Source organism: Microtus pennsylvanicus, chromosome 3 (genome assembly GCF_037038515.1).
Source record: "Microtus pennsylvanicus isolate mMicPen1 chromosome 3, mMicPen1.hap1, whole genome shotgun sequence".
In the NCBI taxonomy this organism is placed as follows: Eukaryota; Metazoa; Chordata; class Mammalia; order Rodentia; family Cricetidae; genus Microtus; species Microtus pennsylvanicus.
Genome location: NC_134581.1, coordinates 111,820,245 through 111,833,891, shown reverse-complemented (window position 1 = coordinate 111,833,891; position 13,647 = coordinate 111,820,245).

The following is a 13,647-nucleotide window of genomic DNA, read 5'->3' as shown; positions in this document are numbered from 1 at the left end:
AATGGTCATTTCCCTAGCATTTGGATTGTGACTGGTTCAGACTAGTCCAGTCTGAACCTAACCCCGCTAGAACCCGACATTCCATCTGTAAGGGAAAGAACGGTTTGTCACACTGTTTTCTGTCCCAGAACATCTGGGAGCTGGCTCTGATGCACTGGAATGCCTCAGCAAAGATTCGCTTTCATGCAAACAACAAGAAAGGTGAATTTGATCATAGGACAGTTGAGCAAGAATGAAGTTGACTAGAGTAAGAGGCAGTGATAGGTTTTTTTCATTTGTTTGGTTAGTGGGTTGGTTTTGGTTTTTTGGGTTGAGTCAACAACCTGGGTTCCAGGATACACTCAGACCAGAGAACCTCCCACCACCTTGCAATATTCATTTCCAAACTGGAACAGTAGAAAAAAAAACAAAATAAAATAAAACACTTTATGTGCCTCAAACTACAGCAAGCCTTCTACATAATTAAAGAAATATCTGTGTTGTCTGACGCTGAACTATAGTAGAGACACAATACAAGCAAGCAGCTTGACCCACCTAGACTACCTAGAACTTGAAAAGAAATTCACTGAGGACCTGCTACTTGAGGGCAGGGTGTATGCCAGCCTGCTTGGTCCCGCCACTGCGTCCATTACATGCATTCCCCAGAAGTGTTGTCTACTGGGGACTCCTAGGCTATTTTGTTTTCAAGGTGAGTTCTCAGCCTTTCTGAGGGGAGCAGGAGATGGATCATTTTTAAAAGATGAAATGAGTGACTGAAGCATGATTGCTGCCTGAAGGCCAATCAATCGAGCTGTGAAAAATCGAGGTGGCTCAGCTCAACTCCTCTTACACACTCTCTGCTGCACACAAACCAGGAACGCTTGAACTGAATGAGTGTTCAGTGCACTTCACACTCTTGTCAGAGCTTCTGGGGCTTTCTTCACAGGTTCACTGTCCAGTGGAGACTCCAATGGGTGGACATATAGGTGGGAGATGAAGGGAAGAATGATTTATTCTCAAAAAGTCATTAAAGAAAAGCTGACTGAATTACAATTTCATGATAAAGAAAGCAGTCTGGACTCAACTTCCAACAGAATCTAATGTCTCTAAAATCCTTACTCCAGTGAACTGTTAATGAAAAATTATATCAGATAAGAATAAATCATAAAGTGAACCCATTGTAAGTGAAATTAAAAGTTGAGGAAAGATTTTTCCCACTGCAAAGGATAAATGTTTCTAGATTAGAGAAATCTATTGTTTTCTCAGAGTTATGGCTAAATTTGCCTCCACATTGAGTCTTTTCTTCATGTGACTCTCAAACCTTCAGAGAAAACATGGATGCTATGCAAAAGAGAAGCCAGAATAGCCTCACACATCTAAAGAGCATCCCAAACACCCACCAAATGCCAGAAAGCCTGTCAGTGACAGTTTTATAGCCTTTCAAACTTCAATAAAGTCAGACACTAGGATTCACACTTTTTGGGTGGTATCCTGTTTCAAAAGATTGCTCCTGAGCCTATCCTCAGAAACTGGTAGAGAACATGCTACATCCTAGAAGATAAGAAAGACAGCCAGATACACGCAACCAGAGCTACTCCACTGGCAGGAAGGGAAAAAAGGGTGGGCTATTACAAAGACAGCCTGCGTGAACTCCGGATCTGAAGCCCAGAGAGAAACCAGGTCAGGCTGAAGTGGCTCAGGGTGGGGGCAGCTTTTGAGTGTGGAAAATCTTGTAGAAAGCTGGGCTTTCTCAACATCCTGAGAAGAGATTTAGATACTTGGCCAAGAAATTTGGGTTGGATGAGCAGCTAGTATGTAGAAAAATAAAACTTAGCAGAGAGGCAAAAAGAAATTAACTCAAAGGAAAATAAAATGTCTTGATCATATAACACATGCATGAGGGTTAACATATGTATTCCACTCTTTTTCTTCTCTCTCTCTCTCTCTCTCTCTCTCTCTCTCTCTCTCTCTCTCTCTCTCTCTCTCTCTCTCTCCCTCTCTCTCATTAGTTGTTTGTTTGTTTGGGACAGGGTCTCTCACTAAACCTGGAACTTGCCCTTTCAGATAGATGGGGGGGGGGGCAGTGAGCTCTGGGTACCCCTGTCTCTGTCTCCCCACACTGCTGTTGCAGACATGGCTTGCCACACCTGGTTTTTCTGTGAGTGCTGTGGATCTAAGTCAGATCATCTTTTTAATTACATCATTTGTAGGGGGATTTCTTACAACCATGTTTGTGAATTGCATTTTAAAATGACACGGAAATATTTACATCCATGCTGACCTCCAGAACTATGGATGAATACATCCCAGCCCACTGACACTCAGTTCTTTGTGAATAGAATCTTAAAAAAATCAAAATTTGCAGGGAAAGGAAGCTGAGGAAGCAGCTCAATCTGTAAAGTGCTTGTTTTGCAAATACAAGGACCTGAGTTTTATTAGAAATCAAAGTGGTGGGGTGCAGGCAAGAGTGGTGAGATGTAAGCCCAAATTTTTACATGGTGTGATAGCCAAGTTTTGGGGCCATCGTTGGTATTCAAAGCAATTACATGCCCTCTAGACAGGCTGTCCCTACCTAACAAAAATTCAGGATTTCATGAGGGACCACTGAGAAAGAATCTCCCTCTCCATAAAGCCATGTGAGTTGTGTTTTTATTCCTGTGCCTCCATGCCGGTCCAGAGAGAAATAGTTTATGTTGGGGTCTGGTCTAGAAAAATAATTGAGGGTCTGGGCTAGCACCGGACCCCGACATAATGGTTCCGGCAACGTGGGGCTGATCGGCAAACCCCAACAGTGGGGTGCAGGCAGGAGTGGTGGGGTGCAGGGAGGAGTGGTGGGGTGCAGGCAGGAGTGGTGGGGTGCAGGCAGGAGTGGTGGGGTACAGGGAGGAGTGGTGGGGTGCAGGGAGGAGTGGTGGGGTACAGGCAGGAGTGGTGGGGTACAGGGAGGAGTGGTGGGGTGCAGGGAGGAGTGGTGGGGTGAGGCAGGAGTGGTGGGGTACAGGGAGGAGTGGTGGGGTACAGGGAGGAGTGGTGGGGTGCAGGCAGGAGTGGTGGGGTGAGGCAGGAGTGGTGGGGTACAGGGAGGAGTGGTGGGGTACAGGGAGGAGTGGTGGGGTACAGGGAGGAGTGGTGGGGTACAGGGAGGAGTGGTGGGGTACAGGGAGGAGTGGTGGGGTGCAGGCAGGAGTGGTGGGGTGAGGCAGGAGTGGTGGGGTACAGGGAGGAGTGGTGGGGTGCAGGGAGGAGTGGTGGGGTGAGGCAGGAGTGGTGGGGTGCAGGGAGGAGTGGTGGGGTACAGGGAGGAGTGGTGGGGTACAGGGAGGAGTGGTGGGGTACAGGGAGGAGTGGTGGGGTGCAGGGAGGAGTGTTGGGGTGAGGCAGGAGTGGTGGGGTGCAGGGAGGAGTGGTGGGGTGCAGGCAGGAGTGGTGGGGTACAGGGAGGAGTGGTGGGGTACAGGCAGGAGTGCTGGGGTACAGGGAGGAGTGGTGGGGTACAGGGAGGAGTGGTGGGGTACAGGGAGGAGTGGTGGGGTGCAGGCAGGAGTGGTGGGGTGCAGGCAGGAGTGGTGGGGTACAGGGAGGAGTGGTGGGGTGCAGGGAGGAGTGGTGGGGTGAGGCAGGAGTGGTGGGGTGCAGGGAGGAGTGGTGGGGTACAGGGAGGAGTGGTGGGGTACAGGGAGGAGTGGTGGGGTGCAGGGAGGAGTGGTGGGGTACAGGGAGGAGTGGTGGGGTGCAGGGAGGAGTGGTGGGGTACAGGGAGGAGTGGTGGGGTGCAGGGAGGAGTGTTGGGGTGAGGCAGGAGTGGTGGGGTGCAGGGAGGAGTGGTGGCGTGCAGGCAGGAGTGGTGGGGTACAGGGAGGAGTGGTTGGGTACAGGGAGGAGTGGTGGGGTACAGGGAGGAGTGGTGGGGTACAGGCAGGAGTGGTGGGATACAGGGAGGAGTGGTGGGGTACAGGGAGGAGTGGTGGGGTACAGGGAGGAGTGGTGGGGTACAGGGAGGAGTGGTGGGGTACAGGCAGGAGTGGTGGGGTACAGGGAGGAGTGGTGGGGTACAGGGAGGAGTGGTGGGGTACAGGGAGGAGTGGTGGGGTGAGGCAGGAGTGGTGGGGTACAGGGAGGAGTGGTGGGGTACAGGGAGGAGTGGTGGGGTACAGGCAGGAGTGGTGGGGTACAGGGAGGAGTGATGGGGTGAGGCAGGAGTGGTGGGGTGAGGCAGGAGTGGTGGGGTACAGGGAGGAGTGGTGGGGTACAGGCAGGAGTGGTGGGGTACAGGGAGGAGTGGTGGGGTGAGGCAGGAGTGGTGGGGTGCAGGGAGGAGTTGTGGGGTGCAGGGAGGAGTGGTGGGGTACAGGGAGGAGTGGTGGGGTACAGGGAGGAGTTGTGGGGTACAGGCAGGAGTGATGGGGTACTCTTGTAGTTGAATTGACAGAGGTGAAGCATCCTTCAGGGACTTGCTGGCCAGCCATCCTAGCCTAATCGGCAAACACCACAACAATGAGAGATGCTGTCTCAAGAAAAGAGCATGGACAACACCTGAGTAGAAATGACACCCTACATCCAAAGTCTACGCACATGTTCGCACGCGCGCGCGCACACACACGATCTCAGGGGGAAAAACAGAATAAATGAAATAATGATGTTTCTAAAATGGCTACTGATTTCAACAGCACCGTCGCAGTACAAGCAGGGTTAACATTCAGTCCCACAGTGTAAAGTCCGGATGTTCAATCACCTGACCTTTCTGGAGCAGGGCCACAAGAAAGAGTTTAGGAAAATGTAACAAAACCTTATCTTACATTTCAAGTTTCTATAATCCAATGGGCCTTGATTTCACTGTGCTCTTCATTCCCACTGTGTCAAAGGAAACACAGGCAATTATAAAAATTTCATAAGATGAGAGCAGGTATGAAGAACAAATCTCTAATAGTGAAACAGTCCCAGGATTTTGTGTGAAAACCATCTGCCTCTTGGCAGCATCAGAGGATGTACTTGTCGACAGGACTATTCTGTAAAAGTAGGCAACGATCAGTGTGGAACTTCTGTTACCTCAGGGCGTACAAATGCACGTATTAGCTACACTGTGAGACTTAAAGGTGATGTGGCTGGAAAGTCTCATGTGGTGTGTAGTGGGCTGAAACCCTGACAGTCAGTGCTTCAAGACCTGACAAGTCAGGCCGGCTAAGGATGGACTCCAGATGAGGAGTCGAGACTGATTGTTCTGTATCTGAGAAAAAGCATACACATACACATATGTGTATACATGCCAATTTATGACGCATTAGTCAGGAGTTGGCAGGAGGCAAGCCTATAAAATAATTGCTTGGTGAGGCGAGTGGAAAATACAAATACTAAGATCCATGATGTAAATGCAGAGGGGTGTGTCAGTATCAGTGGAAGAGGCACTAAAATTGGATGCTCAGCTATTACCAGTGCTATTATGGCTGATGCAAGCTAGTTTCAATTATGTTCTCAGAAAAGACAATTCATTCACTCTACAGACATATATACTCCCTGGTTATGAATTGTCTCAATCACTGAAAGAAAATGAAACCACTGATTCCATGTAGGGTTGTGTGATGGGAGTGTTGATTGTCAGACTGATAGGATCTGAAATCACCTAGAAGGCCCGTGTCCAGGCGTGTCTATGAGGACTCTTTAGATAGCTTCTGGGCACGCACACCTTGAGGGATTGTCTTGATGAGGTTAACTGGGATAACTTGCCCCAGTGATGGCTGCGAACATTCCCTGGACTTGGGTCTTGGGCTGTATTAAAAGGAGAGCATTAACTGGTTGTGAGTATCCACTTGTCCTATGCTTCCTGACTGTGACGGTGAACAACAGCCTCAAGGTCCTTCTATAGTAGACTCTGCCCCCAACTGGGAACCAGAGAAACCGGTCCACACACTGTTTCTGTCAGGGTGTTTTATCGTCACATTGAGAAAAGTAGCAGACACCGGTGTTCAGGGAAGGCTTCCCTGATACAGTGTTTGGTCAAAATGTGAACAATTCAATGTGAAGACACACAAAGGCATGAAGTTTCTCGGCAGAATCTTTACAGAACTATGGCTGGAAGATGGGAGCATGTGATGTTCATAAGGACAGTGGAGATGCTAATGTGGGTTCCCTCTACTCTTTAGTTCTCATGGTTTGCTTTGCTCTCCAATAATATCCTACAGAGTCACACTTCTTTTCATAACATATGCTGTGTAGTACAACATGTCTTATACATGTGATAGTATTTCCTCCTCTTCAGGACAAGGCCAATGAGACCCAGGAGTCATTTTGTCTGCGTGTGATTTTTAAGAGCTGACTTTGACTAAACCTGTGTTTTTGACTTCAAAGTAACCATTGAGTGTCTGTGGACAAAGTGTGAGAAGGTCCGTGGCAGTTCTCCTTAAGTTGGCGTGTTTACTTTGGTGCCTCTCCTTGCAGCTCTGTAGTCGGGATGTTCAGCAGCGTGCGTGATCTGGGAAGTCATCCGAAGTGAATGAGCAGTGGTGCAGAAGCCTTTAGGGGATGTTTCACACTTGCAAACAGTTTGGCACATAATTAAAAGCACATAATTAAAATTATGAATTCTAAGTGTATCCAATTCCAAGCGATAATAATAATAATTGCCATCAGATTAGACTGGGGAGGCATGACAAGCATTTCCAGTGACTTTAATTATTTGAGTGATTTGATTTTTCAGATATAACTCGAAAATCAGTTTTAAAAACTGTTCACCTAGATATATGGGGTCAGCACCATTTCTTCTTTCATTATTTTGGAAAATAAAGACGTGTAAGTAATGAGTTATCTGATATCATCTTCTCCTGACCTTGAACAAGGAGTGAATTCCTAGGATGGAATCTGAGAATTAGCTTAAGTGGGTAGAAAAGGTGTCCCTGGGGTCAAAGCCTCATGTAGGCTGCATTGCACCCTACTGGATGTTAATGGTAGCTTCACACTGTTTACCACAGTGACCTTGATGCCTCCCCACCACAAAGTGCTCGCGTGGTCCATCACAAAGCCCTGTGTTGCTGCAGCCCTGCCTCTCCACCAAAGACACAAGCCGACTGACTGCTTCCTTCACTGACCCAGCCTTTGAGACTATGGGTCATGGCCATCTGTACTTCTATCAGAAGCCTTTTAGAAAGGTTCCTACATCTGTATCTAGGTCAGAGTGACTCCCTGGAACTCTAGTTCTTTAGCTCCTTGCTAATTAATTTCACCATCAGCCACAAGCAAAACAAACTGCTCAGACAATTTACCAAGGTGGCCATACTCTGCCTTCAGATTTCTTGTGTAAACTTAATCACTGGCATTTTCTTTATCACCCCAGTGACAAAGAAAAGGTTGAACCAGCCACTAGAGATATGTTTCTTTTTATTGCCTAATTATAGATCCATGTTTATTTGTTTTGTTTTTAATGAAAAGGGAAAGGGGGATGCAAGAAAGGAGTGAAAAGAAACTTTAATATTTATTTTTATTTCACATCACATGCGTTCCTGGTGCCTATGGAGGTCAGAAGTGGGCATTGTACCTCAAAACTGGAGTTACAGACAGCTGTGATCTGCCATGTGGTGCATGCTAGGAGCTAGACCCAGGTCCTCTGTCGGAGTAATATGAGCTCTTGCCTGCCGAGCCATCTTTCTAGGCTTTAGATTGAGTTTTTTTATTTTGTTGCAAGACAAGGTTTCTCTGTACAGTGCTGGCTGACCTGGAACTCTCTCTGTAAACCAGGCTGGCCTGGAACTCAGAGATCTACCAGCCTCTGCTTCCAGGGGGCTAGGATTAAAGGAGTGTGCCACCATACCCTGCTTCCTAGACTCATTTTCTTCTGAGCACATCCCTTAGACCCAGGACGTAGATCCTCCCTTTCAATCAGCACTGCCATTCCTTGCCATCTGACAGTGTTCTTCACTTTCATCACTCTCAGAAGTTACAAGCTCCAAACAAACAAACTGGAGCCTCCCACATTGCTTCTGTCAAGAGCAATTGGTCCTCATTCCCAGTGCCGCACCGCAGCCACACTTCCGAAGCTTTTCTGATGCTCCAAGTGAGCCATACTCCCTCTTCCCTGCCGCCCATAGTACCTTCCCATCTCTCTGGGTGCTGTTCATTCGCTTTGCAATATGAAGTTCCTGTGACTGCTAGTGCTGGTATAGGTTACCACCAACCTGGTGAGTTAAGATAACATAAATTGACTTTCTCACAGGACTTGAGACAAACATCAAGGTAAAAATCATGGTGGTCTAGGGGTCAAATTTCCTATAGAGGTTCTGGGACAGAATGTATACTTGTTCCTCCCAAATCCTATTATGAACATTCCCTGGCTTGTAGCTATATAATTCCAGTCCTCATCTGGAGTCAAAGCACTTCTTTTTCCTCTTTCTAAAGATAGAAACACATCCTTTATCCTATCCCAAAGTTAATATTTCTCTTGCTTGTGAAGAAGCATGAGAACATTTAGGACCCACCAACATACTCTCTTTATCTCAAGAATAAACACACTCCCCAAAGGCTACACGAGTTATTATTTGGTCCTGACATAACCTTGGAGACCAATATTTAGGTTACTAGACTTACCCTGCACACACTCAAATACCCAGACAAGGACTGAGAGCTACTTGAAGACAAGATCTTAGCCTAAGGAGAAACACAAGGATTCTCCACAGTATTTAAAGCCGGTGCTGCAGTTAATGACCATCATCTAGAAGAGACTCTGGTGATGCTGTTATGAGAGGGGTAGGCTTCACCTAGGGACTCTATGTCTTGGAGTAGGTGACCCCTCATTAAAGAGGGCCTGGAGCCACTTGGGACTGTTTGAAGAAGAGGCTGGACACTTGGAAGGATCCTGTGCAATGTCTTCTTCATACTACCCAAAAAAAGGTATGTTTGTGTGTTTTAGTAACTAAGACAGTGGTGTTTTCCTTTGGGTCCTTGACTAATTAGTGAATAATTAAATAACAGGATTTTTCTCATCTGAAAGGTCATTATGGGGAAATTTGGGATATGAAGATCTAGGTGGGGACTAGAGAAGAGAGTGGAGAGGTTAAAAACATTTGCTGCTCCTGCAGGGTAGCTGAGTCTGGTTTCCAAGAACTTGACTCATTCACATTCTACTAATTTGCTGAGGAAAAAGGGAGGCCCAATCGCTCAAGAGCCCACTCGTGGTTCTGACCATTTTATGTAGATGAAAGCCTGCCAATACATTTTGTTGAGAAATGTGTGCATCATAGAGACAGAATTATTTAATGCCAAAGATGCTTGGATTTCTACATATCAGAGTATTAAAGTGGGTATAAAATACCTTAATTAAATTGACATCTCTACAGAGGATGAATGAGTGGCCTTTGGCTCCTGATGGGCTGGTATTAAATCAGGTGTTACTTACAAATGTGAACTTTTTATGAAGCCACATTGCAGTGTCTGTTGGTCTGGTTGCAAGTGGGAACTATTTGTGCCAGAGGCCTAGTAGATGCTTTGATGACTTGAGGTGGTGAATAGACAAGGGGATGGGAGCTGTTTCGTACATCTCTCTAAGCAGATGAAAGGTATAAATAGAGGTGTGCAAATATATAGCAAGGGTGAGTAGTGTGTCTATGTACATAGGAGGGCCTTCACATGTGGAGGCCCAAGGTTGATCTTGCATGTCTTCCTTTCATATTTTAAACCTGGCCTCTCACTGAGCCCAAAGCTCACCATGTAGCTAGGCAGGTTGGCCAGTTCACTGTAGGAAATATTCTTCCTCCTGCTCAGTGGGATTACCCAGGCAGGCCACACACACACCCCAGGGGGTGTGGTGTGTGGGTTCTGGGGACCCAAACTCTATTCCTAATACTTTAGTGGCAACTTCTTTAACCCACTGAATCATCTCTCCTACACTAAAGAGAGGATTTTTTTTTTGAGTTGACTTTTGTTACCCAAATATATGGAGCTAGAAGATCACACTAAAGATAAGATTTTATAGGATTATTTTCCAAAAAATTAAAGACAGGAAAAGCTGGTGAAAGTACCAGTGATAGATGGCCTCCCAATTAAAAGCAAGACAATTTACCCTCCATATGGTGCCCCTTAGATTGAAGAAGCACTGATAGGGACGTAATGATTTCTTATGACAGCTTATACACAATCCCCCGTGTGACAGCTCACTCTAGCCCATCCCACTACAAACTGGACCATGGTCACTCTTCCTAGTTCAAGTATTCCTGTCCTGGAGCCTGTCTCTCAGACAGAGTGTCACAACATGAAATCCAGAAGCCCTCACAGAGTGTTCTAGTTTGAAGTTGTACGAAACTGGGGTAGCTGAACCAGGCACTGGAGAACTGCTTATCTGTAACGGAATTTTGCATCTACTGAGTGACTGACTTTGACATCAAGGATTTAGAGAGAACAGTGGGGTTCTGTACTTGACAGCAGTGTCTCAAAATATCTTCATAATGACTTCGTCCTTCCTCCTCCTAAATGCAGGGCACATTAAATCGAACATTTATAAACAAGGGCTGTCTGTGCATGGGTTGTGCTAAAATAGCATCCAGTGAGAGTAACCTGTGTGCCAGGCACCGTGCTAAGTGGTTTGCACACACCACCTCCTTCAGTCCTTACTCTGTGTTGTGGATCATGTTAACACCCCTATAGAAAACACAGTTATGAAGGTTAAGTGGATTGTCCTGAGTGACAGAGTGGGTGAGTAGCAGAGATAGGATTTGACCCTATGGTATCAGAGCCTTCAGTATCCAGGTCCATGTAAGATCTTGAGGCTCGGGGGTGGGGGGGGGGGGTCAAAGAGACTGTGCTGAGGGTCACCAAGCAAGGAACACATAAGGCTGCAAACAAAGGTTGGACCCAAAATACCAGTTTCTAAAATTACTCAATGTGAGTATTTGATACAGTGGCAGCTTTCACTGTGGTATATTCCAGAGTTGACTGTTTAAAAACTCCAATCAAAAATCATCAAATTAAAACAAAATTCCTATAGTTTAACATGGAAAACATAGTCAAAGCCACATGAGCAGTCTGCTAAGGTTTGGCTTTGTGGTTTTGCAGGCATGCTTAGGAGACTTACTAGTCTTCCACGTGTGACAGACAGACAAAAGCCAGCCAAGTATATACCTGCAGGTCTTTGGGTATAGAGTCCATAGCTCATGTCTACGCATTTCCTCAAAGAGGAATAAGGGTATTTTCCCATAATGGAGATCAAACTAGCAACTTGTATTGTGAACTTGAGTTTCCTGGATTAGTATTTTCTACTGTTTGGAGGATTATTTTGCCTGTTTGTTTTTAATGCCATCTACGTATAATGTCACTGTGGCAATAATTTACTAGCAAAGATATAACCCAGATTCTGAACACACATCAGATGAGCAACTTTTCCTGGTTTAGCAGAGAAAATTCCATCCTCCAGGAACTCCCCAAGCTTCAGACAGACTAGGGTAGTTGGTCACCCTGATAATCAATATATTGTTGAAATCACAATAGACCAAACTACCATTTTCACAAATTCTGCATATCATTGACTACAGAACACATCTGTAATGTGTGACTACCCTGGTAGCCTACACCCATGCATGTGGGTGATACTGACAAACACCATGTGTCTACTACAACCCTGATAGTGAGATTTATCTTTTAATGACACAAAGTCCGTAAGGTTTTTGTTTTATTATTCTGTTGTTGTTTTTGTTATTTTTGTTGATGGTGGTAGTGTTTTTAGCTAGGTGTAATCTATAGACTTGAATTTGTCCTTCTGAAAGGACATCTTATTATATATAATATGAGAAATCATCAAATCAAACATTGAGTGAGCATTATCAAGAAGAAATGAACTAAATAAAATTCCTACAACATTGTAAGAGGTTTTTAAGTAGCCTAGATTATGTTTCTTAGACCCATAGTCATACTCTCCACCCCTTCTCATGTTGTGTGCTTTGGAGCTAGGTCCCAAGTTGGACCACAATGTACATTTTGTTGAGTAGTCTGCTAGGTTCAAGTTGACCTAGGTTTGAGTTGACCTAGGACAGCTGAATCACTCTTTCTTGCAATAAACCTATCCAAGGTCAACCTTTCTCCCAAGGCTTCACATTCCCAGATGCCCCTTTCATAAAAGTTCATCATGACAGGTGCCATTCAGGGAAAATATTGTCCCTAGAAGGCCTCATGTTTTCTACCTGAGCATACCAGTAGATAGGTATCCCAAGGCATTCTGCCTAAGATAACAGGACACACAAATGTGTTAGACTAGTATCATTCAAGCTGAGAAATGGACCCCCATACCAGAATTAGCCAGGATATTGAATTAAATATCCTAAACCTTTAATCCTATGTTAATCACATGACTAAGGCTCTGACAAATACTTGATAGAAACAGAGGAGAAAGGGCTTACTTTTGCCTCAGGGTTGCAAAGACTTCCGCCTTTTCTGTCTGTCCCACATACTGCTCCTATGCCAGCTCTGTTTTCCCTCTGTCTTCTTTCCTAAGGCATACAATTAGCATGATTCACACTCCCCTATTTCCAACACTGCTGAGTATTTTAAGCCTGAAAACTCCTAGCATCCATATATTGTTAGTTTGCAGTGAAGTGTGACTCAACGTATACTCACAGCCAGAGCATCCACAGAGGTGTCCTGGGAACAGAAGACACTAATGGGCTTCAAGCCTTAGCTTCCAGCTGACAGTGTGGTCTAATTGTCACAAGCCCATGATTCCTTTAAGACCTAAAGTTTAGAACAAAGGGAGGAAGCCAGGTCTACTCACCATGAAAGAATATCCTTGCTCAGAACGTGTGTTCAAAACATGAGCTCTTGAGCTAATAATGTGGTTCTGGGTCCTGCTCTTCCTAAACGAAACAGATGGAAAAGTGGTCTTTTTCTAGCTGGTCATGGTTTGCTTCTTTTCCCTAACAAATGAACAAAACTGTCTTACTAACTACAGTTTCTACTGGCTTTTGGAAAAGGGTTAGATAAAAAAATTTTAAACTTTAATAATCAACTTCAGAGAGCTGATGCAAATCTCTATGATGGAGGAACTAATGGCCACACGCGGAATACAAATGAGCTTCGGCTAGTATTTGCTCAAGAATAAAGGACACCTACAATTCATTTTGTGTTTCTCCTGTCCTTTAAATTTCAGTATGTCTTACAGGATCGAGGCTCTTCAGACTTTTGACAGCCACAGGCCACAGGGCTCGTCTGGCTCCAACAAGCAAATCTCTGTGTTCCAGGTGACATAGGGACTGGAAATGAGCCTGACCTCACCCCTAGCCAAGTGCAGAAGCCTTCTTCCTGGAAGGCTGCTTAGCTCTTTCTAAACCACCAACTTTTGTGAACTGAATTCTTGACTCTACCCAAAATTTATAGGCTGAAACCCTACCCAATAATGCAATAGCATTTGGAGAAAAGGACTTTGGAAAGGAAATAGGATTCTATTAGGCCAAAATGGTTAGGCAGCCAGGAAATAATTAGAGTTTATAAGAAGAGAAGGGAAGAGACATGAAGGGAGTAGACGAGAGAGAGAGAGAGAGAGAGAGAGAGAGAGAGAGAGAGAGAGAGAGAGAAATGCTCTCTGTCCACATGCATGCACAGAAGAAAAGCCATGTGAGGACTCAAGAAGGTGGCCATTGACAAGCCAGAGTCCTCACCAGAATGTCAACCACAACAGAAGCTTGGCCTTGTGCTTCACAGGTC